Source organism: Cavia porcellus, unplaced genomic scaffold (genome assembly GCF_034190915.1).
Source record: "Cavia porcellus strain 051 isolate PalLab524CR breed Dunkin Hartley unplaced genomic scaffold, mCavPor4.1 scaffold_17, whole genome shotgun sequence".
NCBI classification, from domain to species: Eukaryota; Metazoa; Chordata; class Mammalia; order Rodentia; family Caviidae; genus Cavia; species Cavia porcellus.
Genome location: NW_026947500.1, coordinates 35,674,571 through 35,697,633, shown reverse-complemented (window position 1 = coordinate 35,697,633; position 23,063 = coordinate 35,674,571).

The following is a 23,063-nucleotide window of genomic DNA, read 5'->3' as shown; positions in this document are numbered from 1 at the left end:
TATGACAAAGAAACCAGCCAGGCATCAGAAACATTTACTTTATACAACAGAATCTGATGTCAGGTTCTCCTTTCTGACAATGGACAAAATGATTTTTGATTTTCAAATGATATCTTCAGAAAAATTTGATAATGAGATTATACTTTACATTAGTTTAGGGTTTGATAATTGGCAGGTTTTGAACTAAATGAGCTATTCTTATTATATAATTACACGGGTACAATTATTGCAGGATTTAGGTCCACTCATTACCCCTTTTTTTTCTAAGTTAAAAACAAGAATTCCAAAACAGGGGCTGGGAATTTAGCTCAGCGGCATAAGCGCCTGTGTTGCAAGTAGGCAGTCGTGAGTTTGATCCCCGGTACCGATAAAAAGAGAAAAAGGAAAAAAAAAAAAAAAAAAAAGAATTCCAAAACAGACTTTCGTATTTCTAGTTCTTGATATTAAATCCAGTAGCATAGCAGTAAGTTTTGAGTACACCTGAAGTCTATGAAAAATTGGTGCTTTGAGGAAAAACTAAGAAATAAAATTTTAAGTACTACATCCAGTACTCAGTTTTTAGAAAAATGAATATATGATTAGAAATTCTTCAGTTTGATTTTCAAAATTTTATTACTCCTTATCTCTTAACATGAGTAGTTCAGGATTACCATAGTATTTCAGAAAAAAATCTAATGAGAATAGATATTTATAGTAATTCTAAATCTTTGAGAATTTTCACTGATATATTTCTTCAAAATTTTTAGAATGAAATATATTACTGGAGACAGGTTTATGGTATTTGGAAGATAAGACAATAAAATCACATTTGATGACATATGTGAATTGGATGTCACCTATAATATGGTAATATTTAGCAATTTCTGCTCATATTTGCTGTTATTTAAATAAATTTTGACCCCAGATCACTTCAAATAATTTAATCAAGATATTCTACCAAAGAAGTTCCAAACACAGTTTTTCTCTGAATATAACAGCGGATTGCCTGGGGACATAGCTCAGTGGTAGAGTATTTGCTTAACATGAATGAGGTTCTGAGTTCTTTTGCCAGAGCTGAAGAAAAACGCGCCAAAATCATAAAATAAGTTCAGAACATTATGTATTTCAAAATTCAGATTATCAACCTGAATAATATATTTTTTCTGTAAGTTGGTCTTTTTCATTTAATCATCTTTTTTTCAGATTTTTGTGCTTAGATAATATCCACATCACGCATTTTACAGCTACATATTATTCTATTTTATAGATGTACCATGGTTTACAACTGGTGATAAAATTTAATTTTGTCTAAGTGTCAAACTAATGTTGATCTCCTTAATCACTTGCATGGCTTTTATCACTTACTGTAATCTTCATGCTGCATCATTGAATTTTTTTAAAATTATGTCACTTTCTTGGAAATGTTTCTTGTATATATCTAAAATTGATATTGATCCTGATTTTCCTTTCTGGGACCAAAATGTATACCACTTTCTGAAGGACAGTCTTATATTTGAATAAACCTGAGTATAGACAAACTCACATTATAACTGATTTTTTTATTTTCTCTGAAATAGATCTATAACTCTTTAGCATAACTTCTCTGATTTATGGGAATAAATAATTTCTCCTTTAAATACGTGCATGGAGGTAAAAAACTGACTTGGTATGAATAGAAGATTAGCTTGATCACTCTGGCTTCCTGAGGGCTGTCCTAGGCATTCCAGTAACAATCAGTATCTCCAGTACAACACTAGAGGAGATTTGCTTTAAAGCATGGAGGCTCCATCTGCCTGCTGTGCAAGTGCCTTAATCATCAAATCTTGGCTAAAGCTTTGTTGACTCTGTTAACTTCCTCTCAGAGCAATTTGAAGTCCATGGTGTTTCTACCAAAATGTTTGCATCCTAGAATTTTACTGCTGTTTTGTTTTCATGCGTGCTTCCTAAAATGTTCCAGTTTCAGATACTTTGTCCAGACTCCACCAAGCAGAAGGCCATAGAGGCAAGAAAGGATACAGTTATATCCTCAATGGATTCTTCCCATATTTTACACCTCAAACATTGGATTTCATGAACCAAAAGTTGGACTTACCATATAAGGAAGATTGGGCAATGTAATCTGTATTCCATATGATTGTGTTGAAATTGAAGTTTATCATTATGCAATTAGGGAATATTCAAAGAGTAGATAATACAAAACAAGTAAAAAGTTTTATTATAGATAAAGCTAATATATGAAATTCTATAGGATAATAAAAGACTTTTTCTTTTTCTTTTTTTTTTCTTTTTGTTTTTAATTTTCATTTGTTGTTTCTTTCAAGAACATCTTATCTTGTTGTTTTTTGTTGGCCTCAAACTCCCGGACTCAGATAATTATTTTGTCTCACAATTAGCAGGTACTAACCTCACGTGTCTCTTTCATTAGGAGACACAAGGAATTTATAGGCAAGGAATCTCATGTGTACCAAAGTGCTAAGTAAACTTTTTTTTCTTTTCTGAAATTTTGTCATCTATAAAGTACATGCTCAATGCATTATCAATAGAATCCTGTAACTTAGGTAAATATGAAATGGATCACCTAGAATAAAATGAGATACAGGTAAATTATTTGTTCATTTCCTTGACTCACTATAATTTAACTGACAGAATTTCCCAAAAAATACACTCCAGGAAGATGATGGCATGTTTGAAGGAAAGACATTAGTCTGCACATTCTTTAACTAGAGGAAAAGGGTTTTTGCATTCCACTTGTGGAATGAATGCACAATTCAAAAAGTTTCAAATTTGTAAGAGATAACATGAAAGAATTAATGGTGACAAATATATTCTCTTAATTTTGTTGTTTTAATACATAGCTTTTTAAACTCAATGTTGGAAGTAAGCCCTGAGACTTAATTTGTTAATGCAGATAATGAAGCAGTCAGACACAAAGAAATCTTTACAAGTGTTTTTATTTTGCAAACGCGTATAAGCATTACCCCAGCAATGAAATAACAAGCACTGAGAGCAGATGGGAAGAGGCTTTTTAAAACCCTAATGCATGGGAAGCTGCTATTCTTTAAAGTCATTGGCTGAATTCAAAGGTTTACAATCTATTAACTGACTAATTTAATTGGCAAGAGGGAGGGATGATTGCATTGCTGGGTAAATTAAGGAGAAGAATATGTGATTTGGAACTGAAAGTCTTGGTTCATATTTGGAAATTGGACATGTTCTTGGAAACAGTAGAGGAGATTAGGATATTAATGGCAGTGAGGGTCGGATAGAGAGTGGATGGCCACGTCATTTCAATGCAAAATGGAAGTGTTTTGGCTTTGTGCATTGACAAAAAAGACAAGTCTATTTCTCATATCAAAGGTATAGCTCTAGATATACTTAAGAGTAGTTATGCAAAAATAAAAACAAAACAACAGTGAAAAAATAGTCACGAGGTTTAAAGCCATATACATGGACGTAGGTAGAAATCTTGAAAGATGCAGGGTTAGGCAGAGAGTTCATGAACAAAACCAAAATACAAGGGGGATTCTTTAAAGGATCAACATCTGGAATCTCATCTTATTTAAAAAAATTGCACACAAAATAAATCACCAACAAAGTGAAAAGAAAACTCACAATTTGTGAAAAAATGTTAGGCAACTGACCTTTGTACAAAGCACTTCTATACAGAACATATATAGAACTGAAAAAAAAAAAAATCAGACCTCTCAGATTCAAAGACCCAATCCAAAAATGGACATCTGAGATGAATATACACTTCTCAGATGAAGAAATACAAAGGGCAAATAAATATTTGACAAAATCGACATCATCGTTCATCTGAGAAATGCAATTTAAAAAACAACTGAGATTCCATCTCACCCAGAAAGTATAGCCAATATCATGAAATCAACCAATAAAAATGCTGGAGGCATTGTGGGGAAAGAGGAAATTTTCTCCATTGTTGATGAAAGAGGAGAATTGTATGGAGATCAGTGTAGAAATTCCTCAAAATCTAGGATTAGAGGTTCCATTACACTCAGCTATTCTGCTTTAGGGTATTTTGCAAGACAAAAAAAAAAAAAACACATCATACAGCAGTGATATATGTGCATCTATGGTTTACAGCAGCAGAATTTGTAACAGCTAACTCTTGGAAACAACCCACATGCCCACCAACCAAGAAATGAATTAAATGAAAAAAAAAAAAAAAAGGTGTGGTAATCAGCTATAAAAGAGGACAATCTCAAGGTTTTATAGATAAATGAATGCAGCTAGAGGCGATACTCATAAATGAAATAAATCAAATGTGCATGTGTAAGCATTATCTTGTCTTGCTAGTGTAAGAAACTAAAAGGGTAACTAAGATACAAAATCTGCAATAGATTTTGAGAAGGGAAAAGAAACTGCTTACAAGGAAAGAGCAATTGGAATGAGAAAAAGGAGAAGTGAAGGAAGAGAAAAGAAAATAAAGAAATTTTTAAAAAAGAAAACAGTGAAATAAATACAAGATAGTGAATATAATTATAGTACTAATTTCTTTTAGTTCATTGAAAGAATTGGTTGGAGCTTATACTGGCTGATTAAATTTGCGTGCCTGTATTTTGTAATCTGAGCAACTACTTTGCAGACACATTGCATAATAGATTCACCATTATTAATTTATTATCCTGTTTTAAAACTGTACTATTATTTTAATTTTTGTTTACTTTTGTCTTTAAAATTAAAAAAGATTTAAAGCTACATAAAAATATTTTGCTTTAAAGACAAATAGTTACTTTTTTAAGCTAGAAAATAAGGCTATTCAATCCATGTTTTATGAATTATCTATACAAATATTCATTTTAAATGTCATTAATATGTACTTTTTGTACTTTTCCTAAAATAAAAATACAGCAAAAAGTCACATAGCCATTCAGAGTATTTAGATTCATATTATATTTTCTTATTTTAAAGTTTTTTTTTTAATTTTTGTTTGCAGATTATTGAGAGTGTTAGTTAATAGAGTATTTGATTAGCCAAATTAATTTTTGAGTACTTCATTGTTAAGCAGGGCATTTTCATGTTTGAGGATTCAAATATTTATTTTGACAAACATAAAAATATTAAGAGATCCAGTGCATTTTATCAGCTAAAGACTCCCCAAGCTCATGTTAGGAGTCAGACAGACAAGTTTCCACCCAAAATATCTGTTGCCTCTGTGCCTCCAAGCTGCGAGTTAAAAGTTATTAGATTTCACATTTCTTTGCTGTTGTTGTTTTGTTTTTATTGCTTTAATATTCTAGATTAATTTTAAAGTCACAACGAATAATTCTGCTAACAGTTTTGTTAGTATTTTTGAGTTGTTATATCTGACAATATAAAGTGTGATACTGTGTGAGAGAAAACAGTGCAGTTGAGTAGGTTGCTGTATATCACAGCATGATCAGCACGATTTGGGGCTGTGGTTTACACAGTCAGTCTTTTTCTAAAGCCGATGTGATTTGTCATCATGATAGATTTACAGAGTATGAATATCCATTTATCTGAAAGATTCTCAGGTGTATCTCATTAAGGTTTGTAACTTCATAATTACAAGATTCTTAAACTTTTTTTTTTTACTTTGGAATTATTCAGGTTATAAAAATATATACATTTAATTGACCAACAATAATTAAATGGATTAATTTAAATACATGTATTTATGAAGTGTGACAATTCAATAAATATATGCAATGCACAATGATAAAAATGAGATAACTACTATTTTTATTTGTTAAATTTGTTTCTTGTTTATTATCAAACATAAAATAATTTACTTTGTGATAGTCACTCTATTGTCCTGTGGAGCTTTAGAATTTATTTCTCTAATTAGGTTTTGCTACCCACTCATTAACTTCTCATAGCAATAAAAAATAATAATTTTCATACTATTATGTAATTTAAAAATTGGAAAATATTTGAATAACAAGTTTTCCCAAAGAGATATTCAAATGACCAAGAGGACTATAAAGAGACTATTTGATGTTAATACTCATCAGAAAAATACAATTCAAAACCACAATAATAAGATTATCTCACTTTGGTTAGAATGGCTGTAATTAAAATAACAATAACTTACCAATGATTACAAGGACAAAGAGATATTACAGTTCTTATACATTGCAAACAAGGATGTACATTAACCTAGCCATTGTAGAAAACTGTGTGACATTTTCTCAAAAACAACAACAACATATACACACACATATATGGTACCATATAAATCAGTAAGCCCATTTCTAGGCATATATCCAAAAGACAGACAATCAGCATATCAAAGACATACCAATATGCTTTTGTTTATTACTGCAATATCATTCACAATAATCAGGATTGTAAATCAACTATAGGTTTAGAAATTATATAGTTTAATGGATAGAAAACTTTTACATTTCATACAACAAGGAAAGATTTTTGTTTGCTTCCGTTTCCTGTTATTTGTGCATTGGTTTTAGTGGAATGGTTTATACCAAGACTGGCAAATTAATAACTGTGTCAGCAACTAGCTGATAATTGTGGTGCCTCCTTAATAAGATTATATGAAAGAAAGTAAATAAATGATAAAATGCTTTACAAGAGTGCATATTATTCTGTATATGATACATATGGGTTTGTAAATAATAAACTTCATAAGTTAATAACAATGAAAATTAAAAATAATACCAAACATATAAACCAACCATTTCATTCCTAGTTATTTGTGTAAGAAAAATAAATTTATAAATTCATTAAAAGATTAGCATACAAATACTCCTTGCAGATTTTTTTGTTAATAGATAAAAACCAAAAATAACTCAAAAAACTGCCAGTAAGCAAATAGATAAATAAACTAATATACTGAATTTGATGTATTCAATATAACACCATTCAACAATAAGAAAAAGTAAATTGACATATGCAAAAATATAAATGAATCTCAAGCTAATAAATGTACTGACTGTAGAAAACCAGAATACGAGTAAACACAATATGATTCTGCCAATAAAAAATTTCTACAAGCTACAGTCTACTAAATAGTGACAACATATCTGCTATGTGTAAGAGCCCAAACAGCTAAGTAGAGAAGTTTAATAAGAAAGGAAGAAAGGACGACAAAACATCAAGAGAAATTTGCAGATGTTAGATGTGTTTACTACTTGGGTAATTATCTCAAGGAAATATGCACATATTTTATATATGTATACATATTTAGGAAATCTTTGAACTAAACATGCATAAGATATCTATATATCTTATGAAATTATAAACTTTACATGATGTAGTTTATTATATATAATTTATTCTTTAACTGAGTTGTTAAAATAAATTAAGAAAATTCATTTTTGAAGAGTTCATTCAGATAAATTTTGCATACATGAAATTGTGTAAACAGTTGTGTGTTCTATTTTGAGACAAAAATGAAAAACGTGCTCCTCAGATGAATGAGTCATTAGACTTCAAATGGAATACATTATGAGTAGAGAAAATGTTACATCATTTGCTTCATTTTCTTCAAATGCGTTTGCAGCTGGGCTTAAGAATTTAAACTGTTTTTAAAATCTATGCAGTTTAACAAATGAATTAAAACTTTGATGTTTTCATACAAGTTGGTCCTGAGGAAGAGCATCTGAGTGCAAAAGGTACAAATATTTCAATTCCTGTCAGTCACCAACTATGCCCGGATTCAATTAACATTTTACAAAGGTGTTAAAAGGGTCTGATGAGAATACAGTATTATTTTTATTTAAAGAATGCTATTTGCATTCTCTTAAACTTAGAGAACTGATTTCATTGTAACTCTTTCCTAGGCCTTCAAAATAATACTGATTGCTAGCCAAAATCCAAGCACCATGCTACTGATTTTACAAACGTACTTTTAAGTTCACACAAAAATGCAAATAATGACATTAGCTAAGCGAATGTATATGTATGTACGTGCATTCACTATAATCTTTTATTTTAATTTCATCCCAGAAATTTTAAAATGAGTGATTTGAAGAAAAAATCTTTAAATTTTGATTTTGAGTTGTGAATAATGTTATTAAACATTATGTAAGTATTTATAAAGTGTTTAGTAAATTGTTTGGCATATAAAAGCTCTATATATCTGTTAAATGAAAGAAGTGAATAATGATTTGTTGTTAGTAACAAATGTTTCATAAAATTTTGTTTGATATATTATTCATCATCTGTATAGCATATATATAATTGAGTTACCAAATTTTAATGCCTCAACCAAAAGAAGTAGAAGAAAAAAATAAAGCACTTTATTCTCTTTACCATTGGCACTTTCATCTGTTATAAGGTTTATTCTGGACATAAAAGCAATTACCTCCTATAACTGTTTTTTACTGATACAAGGGATCGAACTCACAACCACACACTTGCAAGACAGGTGCTTATGCCACTAAGCTAAATCCCCAGCCCCCCTATAACTGTTCTCAATAGACACGCAATTAAGTCTCAACCAGCTTTTCATGTTTAGACTTTTCAAGACAAAATTCTGCTACAGTTTTCTATAACTATTTTTCTGTTGCCTATATTCCCCAAAACACTTGACATATTGAACATCTTCCACTTTATTTAAAATGGTCCTAGTCCTTGTTTTTTTCTGACAGATAAGTCAGTCTATGGTGACTGTCACCAGAAAAAAATGAAATAGTCATTAGACAACTCCCTCAAGGAACTTTCAACATAATTTTCCCTCACAATTAGTCTTTCTCTGACCTCACGGGTAATATTCCTTCATCTTGTACCATCTACTTAACATGGCTAAATTTTTGCCAACCCGAATGTGTTGGTTAATTTTCTCTCATTGCTAGGACAAAATACCTGACACTCAAAGCCAAGGAAGGAAAGGTTTATTTAGCTCAAAGTTTGTGGAGATTTCAATCCATAATTTGCTGGGTCAAGGCAGGGTGTTGTGACAGAGAAACAACAGTTCATGGTAGTGGAATTTAGCAAAAGCAACACAAGCAAAGAAGGAAGATCGTGGAGGAAAGAGTCTTTCTGCCCCTTATATTGAATATGGCCACATATGCTTGAGTGTAGCTCTCACACCCATAATCCCAGCATCAGACCATGAATCAGTCATAAACTCTGGAAGCCTGTCACCCATGATCACATGAGGCTTTGGGGGGACATCCAGACACAAACCATAACACCCTAATCATGTTTAATTTTAAATTTTAATTTATCAGTACATGTGTGTGGTATATAATGTTTACATTCTCTGTATGCAGCTGTTGCATAGACATAAGACAGTTTCATTCATTTTTTCTTGCCCTTTTCTTTCCCTTTTTCTCCCCTAATTCCTTCAAGCCTTGATCCTCTTCCACCTTAAAAAATAATATTTTATACATGTCTGCAGTATAAAGTGGTTACATTTCCTGTGTGGAGTTGGTGCATGTATATAACACACCCAACTCTTTTTTTTTTTTTTTCATTTTTTAACCTTTCCCTTCCTTCCCATTCTTGCATCTTTTAACTCTCTCTTTCAGAATGATTTGTACCCCTATTTCCTGTTATCTATTTTTCATTTTACATTTTATCTGTTCTCTGGTTTTTGTTTTTTGTTTTTTTTTAAGTTTTGCTTTGTTTTGTTTTGTTTTTGTACCAGAGATCAAACTCACCACCTCCATGTTTGCCAAGCAGGCACTTACACTTCTGAGCTAAATCACCAGCCCCTGTCTTCTAAATTTACATCCAACTATTTTATCTTTGAAAAGGGGGCCAAAAACACATACTGGAAGAAAGATAGTCTCTTTAATCAATGGTGTTGTGAAAACTGTCTATCCATTTGCAGAACATTGAATCTAGACTTATCTCTCATCATTTTCTAGAGTAAAATGAAGAGGGACCTAATCATGTTTATCATTTAGGATTCCATGCACAAAACATCTCTCTTCAGGTGGGCTAACTGAAACTTGTTGGAGCTATGACTGCTTTCCAGGTGACCACACAAAAACAAAACAAAACAAATCAAAAAAACTTTCTTGGAATGGCATCTGCATGATGAATGACTCAATCTCTGTACCACGAGAGTTGACAATTATCATGTCTGTGTCTGGTAAGAACTACAAAAGAAGAAGAAAAAGTTGTAAACTGAGTTTCAGGAAAACACATGACTATTTTTTCCTTTATTAGTCTATTGCTTCTCCTCATCTCTTTATCATTATATCTTTCTGGCCTCCAAACAACTGAAAGTTCGACTTGCCATTTTTTTCTCTCATTTCTCCTATTCATGGCCTAGAATGAGTCTCCTTTGCTGTTCAGCTACTACTTAATCTTCTTAGTTGATCCCAGAATTCCAAGATGGTAAAAGATTAAGTCTGGGATCAGAATTGGAATATCACCAAGGCTATGATTTGTCTAAGCCTAGATAGTGGCTAAGAAGTCTGTGGACTTCTATACAGATGGCAGATTCTGCATAGTCAGCCAAACATTTCTGCTTTAAATTGAGGGATGATGACATTTAACTGTGTTCAATTTAGGGATTTAAATCCAAGTTAAGATGCCAAAGTAGTCCTCTGTTAACAATGAATTAAATAATTAAATAGTAAAATGTTACAACTAAAGATATTTCTCACAACTTTCTCTGAACACAAGTCAATTGATTCTTTAATCATTCCTTTCAGTGGCTCCTTATAAATGACTTTGAAATAGAAGTCATTGATAAACATTACTCATTAAAGGAAAAAAAAAAACTCTTGCCATTTATTTATCATCAAAAGAAACAAAAAAATGAGAACTTGTTAGTTACTAATTACATATTAAAGTGAAACCATTATTATGGAAAGATTACAGTGTTGGCCAGATTTTGTACACAAAACAGTCTTAAAGACAAATATTTAAAACTGGGTATTCGTTTATTTTATGTCTTAAAATATTGAAAATTATTGTGCTATAGTCTCTGTAACTGCCATGGTTTATGTCTGTGTCCCCCAGGCCTCATGAGTTTGCATTATGCATTTGTGATTTGTTCTTTTTCTAGTGCTTGAATTGATGGTGTCAGTGCTCCACCCACATAGGGGTGGAGCCAGGGTGTGATGTAATGGCAGGAAGAAGGTGTCTCTTTCTCTTTGCTGGTTCTGGCTTGCTGTTTGCAACTACCATGAACTGCGGCCCAGCCATACCCGCCTCTCTTGGAGCCAACTGAGTGTGGACTGAAACCTCCAAAAACTGTAAGAAATAAACCTTTCCTTTCCCAACTTTGGGTTTCAGGTATTTTTTCTCAGCGATTAGTAAAATGTAACTAAGACAGTAAACTCTTATCTCTGAGTTTCAAAACACTTTTCAGCGCTAGTCTTGAAAATTTTATGGGACATAACTTCTAAATAAAGTAAAGAAGTATATTTTAAAGTGTTTCTTTGTCACATCAATAAATTGGTCCAAAATTAAAATACTTTTACATTTCAAGCTACATTTCATTCCTGATTCTTTCATTATAGACTTCATCAAGTCACTTCTGATTGTTCACTGCAATACATACTCCCTGTATTTACAGCTCACATTTATGTTAAATACTATCCCATGTCCTAATAATAAGCATAATTATTACATTGTGTATGCTTAAATATATTTTCACCTATATAATTTCCAAAAAAAAAACTATATTATATTGTTTTCAAGAGTTCATAGCATTTCAGATCTCAGGGTTTAGAAACAGGGTGCAAGTTTGGAAGCATTTGTAAAATCTTTACACTGCAATGAGACGATGCTTTTTTAGCATCTATCTTTTCATATTTTTCTGTGATGCTATTTAGTTGGGCTATTAAAATCTTTATCTACCGCACTTTTATCATATCATAGTATATTAGGAAAAACAGAATGAAATTTTTTTCATTAGTATTTCCTTGAATAGCAAATAAATGAAAACTGGAAATCATAGTTACAACACAGAAGATGAAGTTTATGATACATTTGTATTCTAAATCCCACAGAAAAATGTTCTGATGTCTCCTGTGGCTCTTATCAAAGTTTCAGTTCATCAAGAAGTAGGAAATTTCTTTTTTAAGACACATTATATCAATGAGAGTTTCATATTTGAAGAAATTAAAAAAATTCTAAGAGCACTTTTATCAACTTTAACACTGGTTATTTAAAAAATAATCTGCATTTTAAAAAATAACACTGCATTTAAAAACTAAGTTGCAAGCTTTGGATTAAGGCATGCTATTTCAAATAAGTCTGGAAAATTCATTCCTAAAAAATTGTCATCATTTGCTTTCTGTACGACTTTGAGAAATTTAGCTAAAATTTCTGAAGGTCAGATTTCTGGTGCTTACAAATGGAATTAATATTTACATATATTGACCTTTTGTCTTAAGGATTATTAAAACAAAATAACTCCAGTCAAATATAATGTCTAGAGTTGAATTTCATACACTTTTATATGCATCCAACTGACTTTGAAATGTTGATAAAATGTAGATTTTTACTCAATGCATCCACGTGAGACCAGGACACTTTTTTAAAGAGGCTCTTGGTGGTCCTTAGATTTCTCTTTGAGTAGTGAGGTCCTAGAAGGTCTCCATTAAGTAGTATTTATTCTCCTTTATTGTATCTGCTTTTATGATGGGCCAATATGTTTCATTTCATTCAGGAAACACACCAAAATACACTACCTCAATTTGCAGATTTCTTCAAGCTCACAACACCAGAGGGACAGAAAGTGCAAGGAAAACCTTCTTATATCTGCCTCAGTACGGACCTTCTAGAAAGTGCTCAACAGTCATGAATCCTTTCCTCAGAAATCTCATCAACCAGGGATAATTAAGTCAGGTTGCAGGACAGAATGAGACAGGAGTCTGACTTCACCCTCAGACCTACCTTATCACTGGCTATCATCTGTTCTGACAGTCTAGTCATCTTTTCCAGAATCATTTACTCTTCCCTGTCAAACACTTCCCTCTGTTTCCCAATCCAGAGACTACGGAAACTTCTATAGTTCATTTAGTTTTATTCTCTTTTTTCCTCAAATATTCCTGTGTGAAATCTAAATTTGTTTCCATTTCTTCTATTAATCTGGCTGTCATCAGTTCATTTCATAGACTCAGCTATTGAACTTGAGGAAAAGTTATGTTATTTTATTATGTTTTTTTAATGAAACAGCACAGGTGTAATACGGAAAGGTTGTTTGGATGTATATAGACATAATAAAATGACATCTACAGTAAGAAATTCATTAATTTTCTCTTCAGTAATTAGGTATCTGTGTATGACGTAAGTACTTGTAATCCACCCTCTTATCAGAATCCAGTGTTAAATATAGTTATGACGCTTCACGTTAGAATATTCATCTTACATGACTATGACTTTGCACCCTTTTATTAACATCTTTTCCACCCTCTACCCACCCTCCTCATCCCTGATAATCACTATTGCATTCTCTAGTTCTTTTTACAGTAATCCTTAAGTATCTGTAGCTTCTACCTTTTGAATTGAATCCACCATGGATCCAAAAATACTTGAAAGAAAGAAAAAAGCACAACTCTGCTAAGCTTGAATAACCTGTTTTTTAAAAATATGTATGCCCTAAAAATATAATGTAGCAGCTCTTGCATACCATTTGCATTGTATTAGGGATTATAAGTGTTCTAAAGATGAATCAAATATGCAGGAGAATATGTATAAATTATATGCAAATACTGTACCACTTTATGTAAGAGACTTGAGCATCCATAGATTCAGATATCCACTGCATCTTGAAGTCAATCCCTCTTGGATTCTGAAGGAAGATTCTGCCTATAAATGAGATTATGTAGAATTTCACTTTCAGTATCTGGTTCTTTCCACCTATAGAATATCATCAATATTAATTTGTGTTAGTGAAAATTACAAAGTTCTTTTCTTTTGTAAAGACTGCAGAATATTTAATTGTGTATGTGAAAACGAAAAAACAGTAGGAGAGAAATTGACCTTTAAAAAAAACTTTGTTCTTTTGAAACTGCCTAGCTCTATAACTGTTGCATTGGGTTGGAAATTACTAGCTTGATCCCTGTAACAAAACATATAGGATGCCTGATTGTACCACTACACCAAGCTTCATAAAGCGATGAACACTTCTCTACCCTTGCACTCGTCTATCTCAACCTTCTAATCAGAAGAACTGCCAGACCATTCTCTCTTGACTTTGTACCTTATGCTTTCACATCATATAAAAGCCCTAGACCACCACAGATCAGGGCCTGATAATCAGGGACCAGGGCGTGTCAAAGTAAATAAATCTTTCTCCAAATCCTGGGTGTTATTTCATTGTTTCTGTTTGCTGTTGCATATGTAAACATTCATATATATATATATATATATATATATATATATATATATGAGCATAGGAGGACAGTCATCGTTTAAACTACTGACTTAATTTCCCTTGGATATATAGCCAAAAGAAGGATAATTATTAATTTTATTTTTAACATTTTCGAGACGTTATGTACTTCTCTAAATTTTCCACAAGGGCGACTCTGATTTAAACTTCCAAAGTGCACAAAAATCCTCTTTTGTAGAAATGTGCTGAAAGTTTAGATGTCAACTTGATTGATTGGCTGGAGAGCCACCTAGGGAATTAATAGAACACACTTCTGGGTGTGGCTGGATGGGCCATGGCAGTGTGACCATATTTTTGAGTCCAGATCTTGCTCCTCGCTCTTTTTGCTCAGCCTTTGTCCCTTTGTTGTGCTTTCGGCCACAATGAACTAAGCACCTTTGCTTCTGCCAAGATTCTCTTGCCTTGAGTCAGCCTATCATGTACTGAATTTTCTGAAATGAGGTGCTAAATAAATTTAAATTGAAAGTGTTAGGTATCTCCTCCAGCAACAGGACTAAAATCATACTATCGCCACCACATAGTATTGCTTGTCCCATTAATGACAATCATCATAGTAAGCAGGAAGTGAGATTTCATTATGGTATTGACTTGCATTTCTATGATAGCTAGTGGTGTTGAACATCATCTTATGGACATAGTGGCTATTTTTGAAATTTCTTTTCTGGACAAACATCTATTGTCATCATTTTATTAATATACTTTTTATCTCTAGTGGTTGTCTGAGTTACTCAAATATTGCAATATCAGTTCTTTCTTAAATATCTGACTTGTTTATATTACTACCATCTGAAGATTCTCTTTTCACTGTATTTCCTTCATGTTGTATTACTTGTTGTCTTTATCAGGTTGAAGGGTTTTTAGTTTGATATAATCTTTCTTGTTGGGTTTTGTTTCAATCACCTGAGGTTTTGATGTGATGACCAAAATATCATTGTGAAGGACAATGTCAAGGAGCATTTCCTGTGTATTTTCTTCGAGAAGTTTCCTGATTTCAGGTTTTGTCTTTAAGGCTTTAATCCATTTTGAGTTGATTTAGTACATTTTATATCTATCAAAGGAATTGGTTCTTGTCTAGAATCAAACATTGGGGAGAAATATGAATGAATGTCAGGAAAAATTTCTGCTATGTGGGACTCAAGGTTTACTAAGCAAGGCAAGCTATTTTTTTAAAAAGAACATAAATACAATTTTGAAATGTGTGTCAGAAAAAACATGAAATGAATTGGTTGTAATGCTATCAATAACTGGAAAAGTTGGCAAATATTAAGAAATTTGGAAAAGAAATGACCAGTTAACACTGTTTTTGTTTTTCAAACATTTCATTTACTTTAACAGATTGACTGCCAAAAACAATGGGAAAGTTGACAGAACATCAAATCCCCTTTAGAGAAGAGATAAGCTGGAGACAAGAGAATGCTGAGAGCAAGATGAAGTGACTTTAGGTAATCAGAGTAAAGATTGAATCCAAGGAGTAAAAATCTCATTTTGCAAAATAGTTGATGACTTTTTGTAGCATTACACCATTTGGGATTTATGTTGTATGACATTCCCTTAGTGACAAGCTGACCCTCTTCTCTCCCAAGAAGCTATCAGTCCTCTGTAGAAAAGTAATTCTGCAGCTGTCTTGCCAAAGATGAACTCATGAATCAGTGATGTGGGCAGAGGTGGCATCCCAGATAGCATTCTGAAAAATCCATAAATTCTTTAAGAACAACTGTTTCTCTGCTGCTGTCAGATGCTATTTTGCCTAAATCGTGCAATACTATTTGGAAACTTAAGGTGGTCTGGAACAGTGCCCTAGGGAGCTTGAAGAAGGGAAACCATGAAAACAAGAGTTCAAGGGAGACAGGATATTTTATTATTGTACAAAGTTATAAAAAAGTAGGACGTGCCACTTTCATTAAGCATTTAAAGTATTACAATATGACTTTTGTCTGATTTGTATTACACTGTTATTTAGATATGAACATTAGGACCCATTAACACTGCATTTGAAGATAATTTTAAACCTCACTAAGAAGACTTCATACAAGAAAAAGAAAGAAAAATACAGAATTTTTTTTTTTTTTTTTTTTTTTGTTCTGGAGATCAAACTCATGACCTCACCCTTGCCAGGCAGGCGCTTAAGCCACTGAGCTAAATCCTCAGCCCAAATACATAGATTTTTTTTTAAGAGTTTCAATATTTTGAACCACAGAACAGCCTGATAATACAAGTAATATTTTCAAAGACAGTGTTCTGTAATATTGATTTCTCTCATCAGTTGATTAGAGGTGACATATATTATTATCAAATGTTGGCAAAAATTAATTTACACATAATTTTGTACATTTAGCTCTGAGTAACATTCACCTCATACTTGGCCAATAGAGACTATACTAGGAAAGCATTTACTTTAAATAGAGAGTGTTACGGTTTGTGTTTGGATGGTCTCCCAATGCTCATGCAGTCATAAACATGGATGAATCTAGCATTTATGATTGGTTCATTGCCTCACACTGGGATTGGTCACCTGAGTGCTGCACTTGTCCAGGGACAGGAAGACAGCACATAGTATAAAGGAGGAAGGAAGTATGATTTTTCCTTTTTGTCTTTTTCACTCTTGTTGTTTGCAGCTCCTATGAGTAGCTACTTCTTACTCACACAATGGAGCCAGCTGATATGGACTGAAACCTCTAAAAACTGTAAGCTAAATAAACTGTTCCTTTCTTCATTTTGGGTCACAGGTATTTTTGTCTCAATAAGTAGAAAAAAATAACCAAAACAGGGAGTAAGGTAGACTATACTAACTGATCTTTATAAAACGTATCATTAGAATTAAAAAGAAATACCACTAGTTTGAAGATTTTGTTTTCTCTTGTGTTTCTCTGTCCGCTGAAGAGGAGATTTCTTTGGTATTTGAGTTGTCCTCTCTGAAATTCCATTTGAAAAAAAAAAATCTACCCATATACTTTTAAACACTAAGAACACTAATAAAAGAATTGCAAGCCTCAATTGTTTTACTAAGGTCATTATACATAGGCTTCAAACTCAGTGAAGACCCATCCCTTTCAAGAGCAACACATGTTAATTAGATTTCATTTAACTTATTTCTATTTTTTTTTAATTTAATCAGTCAACAAATGCAATAGCATGCTAACTTGGTTACAATTATGTAGGCTTAGAAATACCAACATTTGAATTGACTTTCTCTTCTTTCCCCCACCCCTCAGCAGATATTTTTACTTAGAGACAGTAAAATTTATTAGAGACTCAACAGTTTTTATCCACAAAAACCAAGAAAATGGTAGACTCATTTGCATTGAAAATTTGAAATACAGTGAAAAAGTTATAATAAATGTTGAAGATGGACATAGGAATGGTTTAGTATCTCAGAGTTGATGTGGTTGGTTTGCCCATATTAGATATAAATCCTTTTTTTTTAATTTAAAGAGAAAGAAACAAAAAAATACATGGAGATAAAAAAGGGTAGAAATAATGTGGAATTACGGAAAAATAAATGGTAAGAAATTGCCAGTTGATAAGTTACATAGTGTCATCTTAGAAATAGCTGTTCAGGTTACAAAATTAAAGTATGTAAAATGACATTAAAATACTGACACTGCCAACAGTTCTGCTCAATGATCTAACAAAAACTTAGTAATATGGTTATCAGTCCTACACACTTGTTTTATATCTTAAAGAGGTTAAGATTAAACATATCAAAACAGAACAAAACAGTTAAAAAAAAAAACAATTTAAAGAAATACAGATTTCAAACTAGTCCACTGGAGATCTTCACTATCTAATTGTCTCTAGTTTCTTCCAAATAGTTGTCCTCATCTTCACACACATTAAACACATACTGCATATTATAGAACTAATTAAATCATTACAGGATGATGACGGCTTTTTAGGTCTTCAAGATCTGACATTGGGGAAGACAATAATAACTACCATTGCATTTCTCATTCCCTTCATAGTAGCTGTCCTTATCTTTAGATATGCTGATATTGAACTTAAGAGACTAGACTAATATCACTCTGATCAGTGAATAATAGTATTGCTAGATTTTATATCATAATGCTACAAAATTAGCATTGGGTTTCTTAGTGTCTCTTCTTCTTCAGAGTATCTGTTCATCCCATATTGCATTATATAATCTGTTCCCATAACTAGTTATTTTAAAGAATCTTCTCGTGCGTGAATTTCTACATGTATATTTATCCTCTCTGTATTATAGGGGAAAACAAATCACAACAAGACAGCAAAACAAATTCCTAGAAAAACATTCAGTGCAAAAGACACATAAGACCACAATATTAGGTGATCTACCATAGTTACTATGCTTTCTCTTGTTATTTTCCATAGTCTTGTCCACATCATCAGGCTTAATATAGTTGAACATAGTATTACATAGATATTTTTATAATAACACGACTTTGAAACATTGTAGGACTTGACAGCTGTTGATAATACTTGTATGGATATCTTTCATATCTTGTCATCTTCAGAGTAGTTGCCTCTAGTTCTACGGTTGATACTATCAAGCATATCAAATTCAAATAAAATCAGCCAAGGCAAAACCGCGGTCTTATGAATCAGAATCAAATAAGATCAGTCATAGTAAGACAATATAGGTAGTACAGGATTTAAGCTCAAGTTAACAGGAAATTAAGGATAGTTACCATGGTATAACCTGCTATGTTTGGGTCAGATGTCTGTGACCTCAAATCCAATGAGTGGACAGACCAGAACAAATTAAATTCAAACTAAACAGGGCGATAAGACTACTGTGACTTTTAAATCCTGATACACTATTAACAATGACTTCTGCCTTTTTCTGTAGTGTATCAAAGCTATCTATACTAAAGCCTATAGCTTACCGTCTCTGCCTCATGTCTGCTACTCCACTTTACTGCTATAATTTGTCCACCTTACTCCCTCTTTCCACTGTATGCCACATTCATTGAGGCCTCTCTGCCACTGTTGCTGGAATGCTGGTATCCATTCTTCTCTTTCTCTGGAATTTCCTTCAGCACTCTCTGTAGGGTTGGGTTGGTGGCTATGAACTCCCACAGTTCCTCCTTGTTTTGGATGCATCTTATTTCTCCATTAATCTTGAGAGAGAGTTTTGATGGGTATATGAGTCTTGGTTACATATTATTTTCTTTCAGGACTTGGAATAATTCTCCCCATTCCCTTCTTGATTTAAGAGTTTGTGTTGATAAGTCTGTTGTTATTTTGATAATTTTCCCATTGTAGGTAATCTGCTTTTTTTCTCTGGCTGCTTTTAATATTTTATTCTTTTGGTGGGTTTCTGGAATCTTGATTATTATATGTCTGGATGTAGACCTTTTTTGGTTGTGGGTCCTGTGGCTGCTGTAGCTGGCTGGAAGACATCTTGAAATTGGGCAGAGCCTGCCACCACAGTGACATCAATAACAAGGAGAGTCTGGTGGAAGACATCTTGGAGTTGGGCAGAGCACGCGGCTCAGTGACATCAGACAGTCGCCCCTGGCATAGAGAGGTCTGGGGGAGGACATCTTGAAAGTGGGCAGACCCCGGCACCATATTGGCATCAGTGACATAGAGAGAACTAGTGGAGGACATCTTGGAATTAGGCAGACAGCAGCTGCGGGGACATTACATAGTCGCTCCTGGCACAGAGAGGTCTGGAAGAGGACAGCTGGGATTTGGGCAGAGCCCTGTGCCACGGTGACATTAGACAGCTGCTTCTGGCACAGAGAGAACTGGCAGGACCTGCTGGGGCTGAACCAAGCCTCTGGTTGGGACCCAATAAGCAGATACAAAATAGTCACGATTCTGTGACACCCACAAAGTACAGCCTAATTTGCAGATTGACTGGCACAGAGAATGGAGGCTAGCCTGCACCGTCCCTGCATCCCTGCCTATGCTAGATAACAGCAAATTGGGGAGGACAGCAAAAACTCAAGTCAATACACTTCTGAAAGGCCCTAAGCAATATGGAGAGGGCCACAGACCCCCCAGAACACTCCAGTCCTAAAGAAACCAGAAACATGACAAGAGATAGAAATAAAAAAAAATCTCCATCTGCCCAACATGAGAAAATAAGTCCAGGAGAATTAAACACTGAAGAGAACAAGCACAGTAACCATCCAATACTGGACACAGCGTCAGCCAAAATAAAAAAAAAAAATACCTCCATGACCTCATAGATGAATTTAAAGTGGTACTCCTGATCCAAATGAGGCAAGATATAAAGAGATTAATTAAGGAAATGACAAACCCCACCCAAGAGAACACAGATGGAAGAACTGAGGAAATTAGAAAAGAAAGAGATACTTCTGAAGAAGAGTTTAAACATAACTTAGAATACATGAAACAGATCCAAAGAGATTACCAGGAAACTAAATACTCCGTTGAACACTGGTAAAATGCCTTGACAGAAACTAAAGTCAGCCTTCTGAAATTTGAAGAGAGATTTAACATATATGATCGTGAAAGAAAAGACCCCTTAAAATAACAAGGAAGCAGAAAGAAACAATTCAAGGGCTAGAAGATGACAAAAGGATACATAACTTAAGAATAAAGAATGTGAGTGAGGAAGCAGGAGCAACCAAAAATGAAATACAAAGAATATTCAAGATATATTAAAGGAAAATTTCCCAGGTAGAGCAAAAATAAATGATATCCAGATAAAAGAAGCATACAGAACACCAGTTACCTACAACCAAAATAAATGTCTTTTTTATGTTATCATAATAAGAAGGGAATATCACAGTTCCTCTCTGCATATATCATAGTCATAAAAGTAAGTGATATTAGCTCAGGCTACTGTTAACAAAAATGTCGCTTAGAACTAATCTAAGCATGGGAAGAATCATAGTTGAGGTTCATGAAAAAAAAAGGAAGCAGCCTACTATCTTCGATTATTTGTGGAGAAAATTTATAACAATTTCAAATGCAACTGTACAAGGGATATGGTAAAACAGGAATAAATTGTTTGAGAGGAAAGGGGAATGAAGGAGGGGTGGAACTAAGGAAGGGAAAAGAAAAAATGGAAAAAGAACAAAATGGAAATAAAACATTGTAAAAAAAAATGGGGGGGGGGGAGGAATAAGGCCTAAAGGGAGAGAATGAAAGAATGAAAGAAAAACAAAAATAAACTAAGGTATAGCATGTACAGGTACAATTTCCTTGTGATGAATGTGATCATTGTGTATACCTATAGTCACTGATAAAATTAAATTAAAAACAATAACAAAAAAGAGAATTTTGGAACCTACATGTACTAGTTCTTATTTTCCAAAAGTTCTTATTATGTATTATTATTTTCATAATATAAATACTATGCACAAATTTCTAGACTAATGACAGCCTTGAGCACACTCAATTTGATTTTTGAGAGATGGATAGATAGGAGAATGGAAGTGCCTTGATCTGGCAACTGAAATGAGAATTTCACTTCATTTTGAGATGGCCTGTGACATCCACATGCAATAAATGAGGTGCTGGTGACAGCAGTTGGTTCTAATGTAAATCTGGCTATAAGTGATGTCTTTTCACTAAAGGTGTTAGCTAATAAATGTGTTTCTAATGCATCTTTTTCATGTTTAATTTATCTAGAGTTGGTGTCTATTACTGGATGATAGAATCCAAACTGACGTAATAGAGTGTGTCTATGTTAAATAATGTGTTTGTTATAGTTAAGATCACAAACAAAGAAAACATACAAGGGTAATTATTATTCATTATAGTTCTGGAACTGTTGATCCATAAAAATACTTTACATAGCAAATAAATATATCTGAAGTGAAAGCATTATCATGACTATTTTCAGATGGTACAATGATAAAGTTAGAAAACAGAGGAGAATCAGTTCAAAGCTGTTGTAATATATATATATATATAAATGAAACTTTTATAAAAAGAAATAATCAAATAAAAATCATAAAACAAAATGAAAATAAAAATAATGTAGCATAGAAACAAAGATTCTAATGTACCACAAAATACATATGAATTTTCACATTAAGAGACATGGTAGTCTAGGCTTGATATTGTGATAAACATCTATTATCTCAGCAGTCTAAGAGGCTGAGGCAGGAAGACTGCCAGTTTATCCTTATCTTTGCAACTGTCTCAAAAAATAATGAAAATTGGAAAACCAAAGGGCTGGTGATGTATCTCAGTGAAAATATTCTCAGTATAATCCCCAGTGCCACAGAGGAAGGAACAGAGAAATTGAGAGAAAGAGAGAGGCAGAGACAGAGAAAGAGGAGAGACAAGGGAATACAGATAGAGACAGACAGAGAAACAGACATGAAGAGAGAGGTTGATCCCAGGTCCCAAAGATGCTGTGCTATGCAGCCAGTCTTTACTCTGTCATCTTTCACTCCCAGCAGCAAGTTTAGAAGGACAGTAATTTTCATCAGCTTTGAAACTTGCACAGAACTAGAAGTGTTTTGCATGTCTAACTTAACTGAGTCTTCACTCAGATGTTTTAATGATAAGGGCTTAATATTAGAATGACATATTGAGTACTGGAGATTTTAGTTTCCAAATTCATTCTAGTCTGTGTAATTATAAAAGAGGATTCTTTTATAAATTTAGATACATTTTTTTCAAGACTGATGCCATCTGACAAATTTTAAATTAATTCTTTGTCATTGCCTAAAGTAACTGAGTTAAAAATAACTAATGCAGCTAGAAAAGATAATGGAAATCCAATATTTCCACTTTAATTAGACTTTAACGTAGTCATTCCTTGCCTTCCTTACCTCTCTAGAACATTTGAAATTTTAAGAGCAGT